General features: G+C 43.6%; 1 long non-coding RNA gene across 1 annotated transcript; it reads left to right on the top strand.

The window, feature by feature from the left end:
* Positions 1 to 9,305: 9,305 nt before the first annotated feature.
* On the top strand, positions 9,306 to 12,755 carry LOC139047637 (uncharacterized). Its single transcript, XR_011507278.1, has 3 exons — positions 9,306 to 9,404; positions 11,890 to 11,974; positions 12,687 to 12,755. It is a non-coding gene; the product is annotated as an uncharacterized lncRNA (long non-coding RNA).
* The last annotated feature ends 580 nt before the right edge of the window (positions 12,756 to 13,335 follow it).

Here is a 13,335-nt window from a genome sequence, read left to right as displayed (position 1 = left end):
TTTAGTGGCATCGCGAAATTCAGCCAGCCAGCGATCAGAGGACCGGTTTATTTTAGCCTGGATGAGGACTTGCACTTGTTCTTTTATCGATCAGATTCCCATTTTGGGCCTACTTCCTCTTCAGATAATTGCGCCCGCTTTGCTTCTCTGTTCCCGTGATGCCATCCGTCGTTTTTCAATGACCTCCCTTATTTCCTTATTCCACCAACTTCGTGGCTTCCTCTTTCCTCTCCAGTAGATTACTAATTTTACTTCTTTTATTGTTGTACTAATGAGTACTTCTAAGTGATCATAATCCCACTTTTGCATGGGATATTTCTCTATAGCTTCTTATATGCAGGCCACTATTTGCGCTATTTGTTCATCATTCAATTTTGCGTACTCTTTTTGACATCCCTGCATTTATCTATTGAGCAGGGCCCCCAGCTGTAGACTAATATGCTTATGATCACTTCCGAGGCTGTACTTCCCCTCTTCGTCTATTTCCATTATTACGAGCTTGCTATATATCCCCTGCCACATTAAGCAGTAGTTAAGGGTCGTTTGCCTGTTGCGGGATTCACACCTCATTTGTCCCTTCAAATATAGTATCTCCATTTACTATAACTTAGTTGTGCCGCTCACAGAAGTCTAGCATCAACTTCCCGTTAAAATCTGTGTATCCATCCAGATCCTCGATGTGGCAATACATTTCACCCAGCAGAATAATATCACCACCAACTCCTAACTGTTTTATATCGTCATTGATACACTTCACTAGATCCTTGTTCTCTTCTCTACATTTGTCCCCTGTTTCTATATAAACTACTCCTAGCCATGTATTTTCACCGGCAATTGTACCTGATACCCAGAAATGTTCTTTGCAAGTTGACTTCATTCATTGAGAATTTATTCCCTGATGTATCAGCATACCCACTCCTCCTCCCTTCTTCTCCGTTGTTGTTCTTTTGCTCCGTCCCCAGACATAGCCTTCAATATATCATAGGTTTTCTAGATCTATGAGATGTGCTTCGCATAGCACGTATACACCAACTTCTTCGTCCTTTAACTGCTGTTCTGTTTCTAACCGCTTCGCTCTCTTTCTACCACCCTGCATGTTTATATACATGATCTTGGTGTTAAATTTATTTTTTGTAGTTTTCTTCCTGGAACTCCGAGTGGCCATGTTACTGCGGTCAGCCTCTAATTTGGTACTTTCTACATAGTTTCTACCTACCCCTACGTCTTTAGCGGCAGTGGACCCCCTAAATGGCTACTGCCCGACCTGCCAGGCACCAGCCGATCTCGGCTCCTAACCTTCCATTAAAGGGGATGGCATTTCGTGTAAAGCCTCCGCCAAAGCCTGCTCTGGTTATGTCTGCCACGTCAAAGCCTTTCTCCAGGATTAGCTTTCTCATCTCCCGATTAACAGCCAAAACGTCCTTGGCAATGGCTCCGTTCCGTCCTTGCACCTCCGGGACCATGCACATCACGATCTGGACTTCCTGTGCTATCGTCCTTAAATCTTCAAACTGCCTCTGCTAATCCGTCCACTACTTTTGCGGCTTCACCACTCAGGCCATCATTGAGCCCCGTCGCTACCATTACCTAATTCTGCTCAGCAACATTCTTAGAAAGTTCACGTTTTGTCTCTCTCAGTATTGCGTACATTGTCCTGTCTGGGAACGCCCCGACTGCTACCCGCTTATCACCGTTTACACGCTCCATTTAGTTCTTTTGCACCTCTTCATATTTGAGTCATCCCCGATAAGCACCATTCCCTTCCTGCCCACTAACTTCCAGATTATGCTGTCTTTTATCGTTGACTGTGACCTCATTCCTTGGGGTTAGCTTGTTCCCCTCCTCTGCATCGCCTCCTGACTTCCTAGTTGCCACGTATGCGTATGCCTATCTGAACCAGCCTGACCTTCTTTCCTATTGCTGCCCATGCCAGGGTAGGCCCCATCTACGTGGCTGGCACTGGAAAGTCCGCTAGTGTGACTTCACATGGCGGTGTCAGCCATTTTTTCGTCCAACAATTAACTAAGCTGATCTTGGAGTTTGCGCGTCTCTGCCCTCTCTACCTCTAGCTCCTTTTCTAGAGCATCCATACGTACTGCTAGGCTGGTGTTCGTTTTGTCAGCCCTGTCCAGGCGTACACTTGATACGCAGCATTTGCACATAGAATCCGCTCCTTGGGCCTCTTCTACAGCTTCTAATCGTGATTCATTCCAATTTACCGATGCCTCACACCCCTTCCATTTAACCTTCTGTTGCTTGACCATCTTAGCAGTACTCTATTATCGCCACCACAAAAGTTAAAACCAAAACACTTGCAACCGTGTGCTCAAATAAAATTCAGCCTACCACAAAAAGCCGATCACCTAGAAAAGAAATACTAATTAACTACCTGTCTAAACTAAGTAACTCACAAATGAGCCCTGCCAATCTAAAGCTGCCGGCCGGAAAAAACCCGGCCTTTACCTCACTGACCTGCTCTTTTGCGAGCGCTTCACCTGACTAGCCTAGATCTAAAATCTCGCTTAAATCTAAATTCTCAATGTATGAAAGGAAATAACTCATCTATTTGTCGTAGTCACGGCGCTCTCGCAGTCGTCCGTCTGTCTGGTCCCGGTCACCATGCGCAATCCAAAGAGCACCGAAACAAGCATCCGCACCGCACAACTACCAACTGCCAACCGATATTACTTCCTTCTAGGGCCCTCTCCATCCTCGCCATGTATACATAATGAACAGCAGTGGGGATAAAGGGCACCCCTGCCTCAGTCCCTTCTTGATATCCAACTTTCTCCTCGCTCCTTATCTCTTCTCAATTAACGCAAACGCTGTTTTCTAGGTAAATGTCTCTCAAATGCTATAGACAATTGTCACCTACACTCATAAAAAAGAGAGAGTCAAGAGAGGGTCCCGACTACCTTGACTCTTTTTTTCAGTCGCTGACTACCTTTTTTTCCAAGGATTGTAACAAAATGAAGTCAGGAATGACGCATGAAATGGAGGACTCTCATGCTGCTTGAAGGGAGTCAGTGAAAGGCACATATGATGTTATAAGTTGCAGCGAATGTGGGTTCATTGGTTCACTCAATCAAATAACTGATTGACTATACCAAAGAAAACAGCATAGTATGTAACCACCCGAGTTCATCTCAATAGCCGCAAAAATTAAAATGCGTTTCCTGCAGTGCTGCATTACTGCATAATCAGTATAGCAAGAAATGCAAGTTGTTTTTTTTAATTATTCAGCAAGAAACTATAGAAGCAGGATGGTACAACGCCAAACTCCAAAAGTGATAACACTCGTTGGCATATATTTGTAACACGCTGCACATTAATATATATTTTGTATATAAGGATACCTTAAGGAGGGGGGTGGGCAGTGCATGAGTACTGATTGACCATGCACAGAATGGAAAAAGCAAGAATAAAAATATAACACGAATATACACACAATGTCAACAGAACAGAAACTGTGAAGTACACCACGTAGAGTTCCTGACATAAAGCTAAGCAAATAATACTAGTTTTAATGAAACGACACTAATTCACATCTAGGTACCACTTCCCCTGCCAGGCAAAGTTCGAGGAACTCTGGTTATACCTCATCTCCTGGCTACGCAGCACAAACTACATTGCGTTTAGATACCTTAAATGCTTATCGATGTCTCCTGAACTAAACAAGTCCCATTTTATTTAATAAGAACAGAACCTCATCCTGAGCCGCAAAAATACCTGCTATCTGTGCAAATTGTGGGTCATCTCCGTTACCCGCCATGGTTGCTCAGTGGCTATGGTGTTGGGCTGGTGAGCACGAGGTCGCGGGATCGAAACCCGGCCACGGCGGCCTCATTTCGATGGCGGCGAAATGCGAAAACCCCCCGTGTACTTAGACTTAGGTGCACATTAAAGAACCCCAGATGGTCGAAATTTACGGATTTCTCCACTACAACGTGCCTCATAATCGGAAAGTGGTTTTGGCACGTAAAACCCCGCAAGTCAATTTCGTCTCCCTTGGCCATTAAAAGCACATCTCCCAAATGTTACGCCATTTGCGGCATAGTGATTGACTTTGCCTGCCATACGTTACCTGCAGGCAGACGCTCCTCAGTGCACGTATGTAAAACAGATCTTCGCACAGGTTTCAGGCCTGACATGGTGTGGCGTTGGTTGAAGACAACCTCACGGAATTCATAGCTTTGCGAATGTTGGTGAAGCTCTGCAAGTGTTTTTGAAGTTTTTCATCTTTGATGCTGCATTCTTAAAGTACTGGTGATTAGCCTCGAACCTCATACGCCAGATTTGTTTGAGTGGTCCCAAAAGAGGGATCATGCGTGGGTAGTGCACAAGGTAATGCAATTTAGGAAATATGCGGGCTTCTGGGTAGCGGGTAACGAATGAACGGAGAAATTCTTGAATATTCATCTCCATATAAACAAGAGACGCTGAGGGAAGCTCATCAGACAAAAGCATGCCTGCAACTTCTCTGAATAGGAGGTAAACCTACCAGCCTTCGTTTCTCTCTAGAATTCTAGAAGCGAAAATCTGAGGCAAAAGTCCGAAAAGGCACCATTTCTGTCAAGCAGTGCCCTTTAGAGGGATATTGCCTCGTACGAAGGCTTCTGTGGGTTGTGGTGATCTGTCAACGTTTTCGATTTAGAATCTAAAAACGTTGTGGTCTGTACAATCCTTGCGGCCACAATGGAATGTGCAAACTTCGTGCACTGTTCTGCAAACCCCTGTGCAAAAAAAATGTGCAAACCACTGTTCTGTTCTGGCTCAAATTTTGTAGAACGATCGCATTTTGGCATCGACTTTACACTTTGCACAGTTAGGTGCCTTGTTTGTAAGAAAAAACACGCAAATTTGCCTGCGCCCATGAGGATGCAAACAGCTGCCGCAACGGCGCAAGCATAAACCTGTGTCGCCGCCTGCCATCAGCTTTAAAAAGCAGCGTCTTACGGAGGACGGCCGCCTGTTCCAGGAGCAGGCAACACGCGGCAGCGCTCCCTGAAATGCTGCTTTCTGCAGCTGACGGCAGGTGGCGATACAATTTATGCTTGCACCGTCGCGGCAGCAGCTTGCATTCTTATAAGAGCCTGTAAGTTTGCATTAAATAAAAATCAGGCAATTAACTGTGCTGAGTGTTATACTAAACGAAGTAGACGCCAAAATGTGGTCGTTCTGCCAAATGTCAGCAAGGATAGTGCAGAGGTGAGCGAAAAATGTTTTGCGAACGCGCGCAGCGAAATATTCAGGACCCAGCACATGACTTATGGCTTTCGTATTTACTTCGACTATGGATGCGCAACTATGAGAAGCGCGGCATGAGCGCGGCGATGGCTTTGACGGCACCTTGCAATCTATGGCGGTGAACGAGTATCTAAACGCGAGTGGCATTCCTCTCTTTTTGGCGTTGTGCCTGTGAAATCTGAGAGCGGTGGCAGCATGTCGTCCCCTCCGCCTTCAACTGAACTCTCGCCGACTGGTGTGGAAGGAGCGGTTTGCCTTGTTTCGCAGGGGCCATCAAAGAAAATCGTGAAGCTCACAGGCGCCCGGAAACTCACCGACCTCCACGAAAGCCTGCAGACGGGAGGGTTCGTGTACCTGATGACAGGCAACGATCTTCTAATACAGGTTAGCGTAAATGTACTGTGCCTTATGGAGCGCAAACAGGATTTGATCATTGTTTGGTTCGTATGGGCAAAGTAGCAACAGTATGCGTAGAGGAAATGTCGAGCATGATTAATAACTGTTCGGTTGCCGCGCGTTGAACTTATTGAACTTATATATCGAGTGTTACAAAATTGCTCTGTGTCACTTCACTGTGCTGCCAACAAATAATATTTTTGTTTCGTCGCAGCCAATGCACTTGACCTTAAATTGAGAAGTGTAGCGCATACTTGCCCGTACGAACACAACGTTGTTCAACTATAAATATTGCCGTGTCGAGAAGCCGCAAGAAAACTAGCCTTTTCAGGACTTCCATCTTCTGAAAACTTGTGCAGTCGGTTTACTACTGATATTGAGGTCAGGTGTGCAATCGCTTCCCTATCTGGTAGGAGAGGGAGTCGTAACAGCTTCAGTCAATGTAATGGTCCTTTAGTTAGCATAACTGGTTGCAGTATGCCATATTCTGCAAATTTCTGCAGCGTTTAACTAATACAACAGGCTAGACGAGGACAACCGACTTGTTGTTTGCCTGTTCAATCTTTGCCGTCATTTGTGCGCTGCAACATTCACGCAGCAATGAAGTTAAATTGAGCCAACTGAGGAAAATAAATTGCTGGCATTTTCAGCAACAGGACTATGAAAACCTTGGGCAATCAGCAATATGGTTCTTTCTTTGTGCAATCATCTGTTCTTATGCAGTGATGGTTGCTGACATTGCATAAATGAGCTTAGCCTTGTTAGCTTAATGCGTCCTGTGCTTAGCTCACATATGGGCAGCAGGATTAATGCTGTGCTGTGCTGAGATGGCTCTAAATAACAAACCTCTTTGGGACAGTACAGCAACCATAAAAAAGGCTATTTAATTAGTCAATGCCTGTTCAGTGTCCACAGCTTCACTTCTAATGTGCAAAACAATTGATAAACCATCTGGGTGTGCTTTCAGATGTTCCAACGACCGGTTCCAGTGCTACGTCGACATGGGTTAAAGCACGACGGTGTGTGATGGAGCATTGATTAACTTGGTTGTCTCCCCAAGCCACTCCAAAGCATCAGAGGCACCAAAAAAGCCGTATGCACCCGATCGTATTTAATCTGTACTCATGCATTAACTCTGTATAACATTAAAACCTGTTGTATGCTGGAAAGCTGTTATACCGGTATTTGAGCAAACGAGAAGAAAGGGGGTTAACCAAGGGGCCCGATTTTTATTAGTCATATCTTGTAAACCCAAAAAACACTGACACCAAGAACAACATAGGGGAAACTACTTGTGCTTAATTGAAATTAAGAAACGATAACTTCATGGAAATTAAAGTCGATGAAAAAACAACTTGCCGCAGGTGGGAACCGAACCCACAACCTTAGCATTTCGCGAAGGTTGTGGTAGAGAATTGCACATCAATTGGTAGAGCATCGCACGCGAATGCGAAGGTTGTCGGTTCGTTTCCCACCTGCGGCAAGTTGTTTTTTCATCAACATTAATTTTCGTTGAGTTGTATGTTAATTTAATTTATTAAGCATCAGTAATTTCCCCTATGTTGTCCTTGGTGCCAGTGTTTGTTGGCTTCTTATGATGACTAATAAATATCGGGCCCGTCGGTAAACCCCCTTTCTTCTCGTTTATTACATAACGAGGGTCTCGAAACCGGCAACATTGATGCCTTCAGGTAGCATATGTGGGCATATTGACCAGTTGCCTTCACCAGAAAAAATCACGTTCTCGTGACGCCTGCGGTAAGAAGGACGTTCCACGTCCGCCGCCAAGGTCTGCGAGTGGTGGCGCTGGCTAACACTCCCAGGGCTCTACTAGGACACATAAATACATAAAAACAGTGGATGGAGCTACCACGCCGTGGTAGCTCAATTGGTAGAGCATCGCATGCGAAATGCGAAGGTTGTGGGTTCGGTTCCCACCTGCGGCAAGTTTTTTCATCCACTTTAATTTCCACTAAGTTATCGTGTCTTAATTTCATTTATTAGGCACAAGTAATTTCCCCTGTGTTGTCCTTGGTGTCAGTGTTTGTTGGCGTCTTATGGTATTTCAGCAGTACTTTGCAGAGCCCCTCACCAGGCCACATAGCTAATTTAATTATACGCCGGAAGTTGTTAGGTGCCCTCTCGGGAGCATTCTACTGCAAAAATTTTCAAATTGGCTCATTACTAGCTGAGATCGAACTATTGCAGTTCCGCAAACCCATGATTTAGGGAGGCGAGCGTCAGCCAAAAAGAACGCTTGGATGCCACTTGCCAAGCCACAAGTGGAGGAAAGGCTGCATGTTGTTCCATACATGCATGAAGTGGCCCAGGATTTAAAGAAAGTGGCGAGCAGGTACAAAGTACCTATTATTTTCTGTGCTCCACGGAAGCTTACTGGCCTGTGCCTATGCATCTCAGACCCACAGAAGCTGACCCTATGTGGTAAACATCATACAAGGCCATATGTGACTTGCGCGGTCGGTATGGTGTACGAAATTCCACTTAATTGCGGCAGGGTGCATATCAGCCAGACAGGCTGTTGCATCAACGATTTGGCAAGGGGACGTGAGCTGTATGCCAGGAATAAGATTAATGCACATTTGCCTATGCACTGCAATTATCGCACTTGTGAGCCATATCTGTCCATATCCGGATCCTTGGAAAAGCAAAGATTGACTGCATGGGAATTAATGGAGGCCTGTTTCATCAACCCGAAATGTGACTTGTATGTCAGTGATACATCTGTCATCAATAGCCATGTTTCACAAAAAAAGCTTATAAGCAAAGGCACCAAGAAGTTATCAGAAAAAATACATTTATTGAAATAATAATTCATTAGCCACCAGAAATGTGATAGGGTGTTAATAATGTTTGGATAAACACAAGCAGTCTAGTTTGTGTATTTGGGAACCAGAATGTTGTAGTATATTTTTGTTCTATCATATCATGCTTGGCCTTTATCTGACCTGCTTTTGTTCTCTGTTTCGGGTCCCAAGACAATGCTTGTCTGGACTTGACACTTTATGGCCCAGTATATGTCCTTCACAACGCAATACCTCTGTAGACGATGTAGCTAACAACAAGTTCTCCTTAGAAGGAATGTTTGCAGGTGCGTCTCTATGGTTGCGTGTTTCACCTTGGCGGGGGAGCTTTTTGCTCATGGTACCAATGTCTGTGAAGGGACCAATAATGCGCCTTCCTTGTAGATGGTACCAATACGAAAAGGGGGAGAGGGATTACGGTGTGTTGGTAAGGAGGTGTCTGTATAGGGGGTGACAAAATTCCTCCTTAAATTTGGTTTTAACAGCCTATTCATGCTGTAACGACTCAGTTGTCTCAGTCAGTGATTTTTGCTGCTCGTACATCATTATCGTTGAACAGCAATGGGCTCCATTTGCCATGGCAAATGTGCCCATATTTATCAAGAGCCCTTCCTGTATTCTTAGCTCATCACTAACTATATAGTAGGTAAATTTGAGCATTTGGAGTGATAGTCTGTGATACCACATCTTTTGTTTTTCTAGCACTGGATTTTGTTGTTGATTTCAATGAATACTTCTCTTTTTGAGGTTGTCTGGTAGAGCAGTTGGACATGTGGAGAATGCCGTCAAAGGACAGTAAAAGGAATTGTCAACGTACACACTGCCTCCGATGCCCATTGACAATGCTGCACACCTCTGAAATATTACAGCACGAGGCGTGCCTGACAATCTTCAAAAGAAAATTGAATGTATTCCCTACAGTTCGTCATCTCAGACAATGTAAGTCACAACAATTACCTTGATGCATTGGACAGCAAAATAATGAGAACTCACTCACACTCACCAAAATTCTATTCAGCCGGGCTCATTCGGGCTAAGACCTACAGAAATTCGACTCAGTCGGACTCACTGAGACTCACTTTCGAGATCAGTCTGAGTGAGTCGACTCATGCGTCAGTTTGCCAACCTATGCCAGATGTAAATAAAGTTGGGATAGAATGTACTTATTGAGAATTCATTCCACAGTAAATGTCTCAATTATGTTCGGTCACGCATTTTTCCAACCTTGTATTGGAATATGAATGGTAAGCACAATGTTAATTAGAAAGCGTATTACCCTCCATTCTCATGCGGTTATGTCACTAAGGCAAGTGGGAGGTGTCTATAATCAAAACAAGTTTTTGTTGTCTAATTCATCATTATAACTTAGTTGTTGCGTAGTTCTCCTTGAAAACTCTCGATAACCAAGGGGAAAAATTTTTTTCCTAAAGCTTTGCATTGGGGCAGCGAACAATGTCCAAATTGTGTAGTGCCTTTTTAAGTGTTTAGCAGTGTATATGGAGTTGTTGGTTCAAAATGTTTTTATCACTGATACATCGTTGACTAGTTCTGAATTTGTACAGTTCATTCAGTACCTCGAAATTTAAATATTCAATGGCAATGTCGACATTGCAGCCCTGAGCCAATTTTTTTATACTGGCTAACAACACGGGCCCTAACACTACCAGTGCTACATTTCATGCAGGTGTACAAATACCAAGTGAATTGGATCGAAAGACAGTTGTGGCTAGATGAATTCTTACAGTGCTGCGTGTTTCATGTGAAATATGGGGGTTTGGCTACCAGGAGGGAAAGACAGTCATGGCTAGATGAATTGGGGCAGTGCTGTAAGCACTGTCAAATGTCACATCATGTCAAACATCATGTCATCATGTCACATCACATCATGTCAAATTTGTGGGTTCGGTTGCCACCAGCAGCATTTCTTCTACTTCCATTCCTCTTTCTTCACAAAAAACAGTCACGAAAGCTACAGAAAGGTTAACACTCAGTCATGATTTATATCATGCTTCAATGGAGCAATATCCTCCATGGTTTCCTTGCCATGAGTCTTGGGTTTATGAGTGGGCGAGGGTGCTACAATGACGCATTGAATAAAGCTTCTTTAGCTGCTGGTTACAGTTATCATAGGTAGTGTACACCACAAAGGTAAACGAGTACATAGACAGAAGTGCGGACTGTCAACTGAGATGTTATTATTCAATGTGCCGAATTTACGCAAGCAAGTGAAAGAGCTTTCTGAAAAACTTTAACTTCCAAAGACAGAAACAAGAAAAGCAGACGAGTGGGCAAAAAATGAACTACGCTGGAAATTGAGATAAAAAAAATGTAAGATTGCATCACAAATACAGGCCGTTCGCGTGACTTCCACAAAAACTTTAGCTCTTTTCCTGATAGGGCAGTCAGAAAGGCATATGCAAGGTCAAGCGAAAGATTTGGCATGTTGACTCCGCATAAACGTTTGTGTATGAAATTTCTCTTTCATGCGGCGCTTGTCATATGGGGCAGACTGCCAGATGCCTTCATGAGAGGTTGTGCGAACATGCATATAATGTGCGCAATGGCAGAGAATGTTTTTTAGGCACATCATACTAGCATGCGTGGCTGCACTCCTTGGTTTGAAAGAATGTCAGTTATTCACAAGCACAGGGATGGTCTTACCCATATCATACTTGAAGTAGCACAATTGGCATGGGAGCAGAGTGCACACATGAGCAAGCCATCCATTGCCTTATCAGAAAGAGAGCTCAAGGTTCTGGGAAATCAAACCTACGGCCAGCATTTTTTACGCAACTCTACATTTTTTCGTGTGCCTCTTGATGGCTTGCTTTGTTCTCCTTCTTTAGTAGTTATTTTTCAGACAGCTATATCACTATTATGTGTATTCAGCAACAAAACCTCCATTGGTAGTCAGTGCTTGTGTCTATGTCCTTGTTTGACCTTTGCACTGTACACTCTCGATAATGGATAAACAACTAGCTTAATAAGCTGCCCTTGTAAATTCTTATAGGAGGTGCTCCTTCAAGTTTGTATTCATGGCTAATTTTCCTTGTGTGCATGTTTTAGTAATAGGCTAATTTGAAATATTAATTAAAACTTTTTATAACATCTTGTTTGGTGAAAGTATTTCAAGAGTTTGTGAACTCAGGTCATAAATATCAGTTTGTCTTGGCTATTGCAGGACAAAAGAATTAAATGTTACCCCTCTCCTTTGTCAAATACATCTGATCAATTCTGTAACCTCGGTCTTGTCACGCACCTAATGCTTTCATGGTGCAGTGTACTTAAATTCTCCCATCTGACGACTCAGAGTTCAACTGTTTGATATTATTTCATGGAAATGGTTGCTCTACAGTGCTGTTGCATATTGTTTTTTGTGTATTGTTTGATGTCGAAGGTTGATGCATGCTTTTTTAAACATCAGGTACCCAAATAAATTGTGCAATGTTGCTGCTAGGAGCCTCGTAAACCAGTACCCAGCACTGAGGGACACACTGCACCTTGCTCATGTAAGAGCATTTTCTTATAACTTCTTGTTTATTTCTGTTGCACCTTTAGATGTTAAGCATATCCTGGCCAAGGCAGCCGCATTTCGATGGGGGCATAATGCAAAAACACCCGTGTACTTAGATTTAGGTGATCCGAATTTCCGGAGTGCCCCACTGTGTCATGCCTCTTAATCAGATCGTGGTTTTGGCGCATAAAATCCCATATTTTTTTTACGTTAAGCATGCTGCCAAAGCCTTTCTTAGTACTTTGTAAACTTTATGGCCATCCTTGCTTCCAACGGTTCAGGTCTGTGTGCTTGTGATTGAGTAGATATGTGGTGGTTTTAAAGCTTTGCAGCCTAACTAAATATGAAGATATCAACAGCACCTCTGCATCTGGCATGCATATGGCCACCTCTTGTAAAATTAATTTCATGCTCAGCTAAATATGTATTTGGTTAAATAATATATTTTTTACCTGTAGCCGTTTTTATGCATTAGAGTTTTGACCAACACCAATACTGAAAGTAATTCTCAGATATTGGGTTGAAAGGTGTGCTAAAATAGCTCACTTGGTACATTTTGGAACATGAAGGAAACAGTGTAAAAAGCAAGCTTGGACAACTCCATGTTTAACTGTACTGTGTTTGCAGTTTCTTTCAAAACCTGAAAACTGGAAGTCATTGATCGGTTGATTAGGTATGTAAAGTCAATTGCTTTGATTTCATTCCAGTTCTCATGGTATATGTGCCTAAGAAACAAGTACAAAAACATGCGAAAGGGAATGCCACCAGGATGCCCTGAAGTCGATGAAGAAGTGAAAGCAAGAAAGGCAAGCGAAAGTTGTGACACATGCTCAAAATCTGGATTTTGAAGACAGGTGATCAGCTGCAAGTTTGCAAGCATATTTCATTAGATAAACTGACTCTCCTTTCTTTATGTGGCTTAATTGAAACATTTAGTTGCTTCTCTTGATGTACTATCGTGAGCAATATGAGCAGGAACACGCGAGCGCGTGGGAAATGGCCTCGAAACCGACGTGAGGCGATGCGTTGCGGCCGCTGTAGGAAACAAAGTGGAAAGGGCGCCGCGGTCCGCCAACTGTCAGCACTCCCGCCTCACTAGCGTTACTGCGTAATGGCAGCTGATTGCGTGTCACCGGGCGCTAGCGATGATAAGGCGGTTATGTCATGCAGAGCGTGGACCGTGCTGTCTGTAGTTGAGCGCAAAATATCTCTAGCTCTCTTTTTATCATACTTGCGGAACGTATCGCAATGATACCGGCGTGATACTGTGGCGCCTGTAATAGCGCTCGCACGCAGGAAAAAGCAGGGTTGTTTTGTTATGCGTGTTTTTCTATGTCTCGGTTATTGTGAACAAAG

Source organism: Dermacentor albipictus, chromosome 7, assembly GCF_038994185.2.
Source record: "Dermacentor albipictus isolate Rhodes 1998 colony chromosome 7, USDA_Dalb.pri_finalv2, whole genome shotgun sequence".
Classification (NCBI taxonomy): Eukaryota; Metazoa; Arthropoda; class Arachnida; order Ixodida; family Ixodidae; genus Dermacentor; species Dermacentor albipictus.
This window is presented reverse-complemented; position numbering and strand designations above follow the sequence as displayed.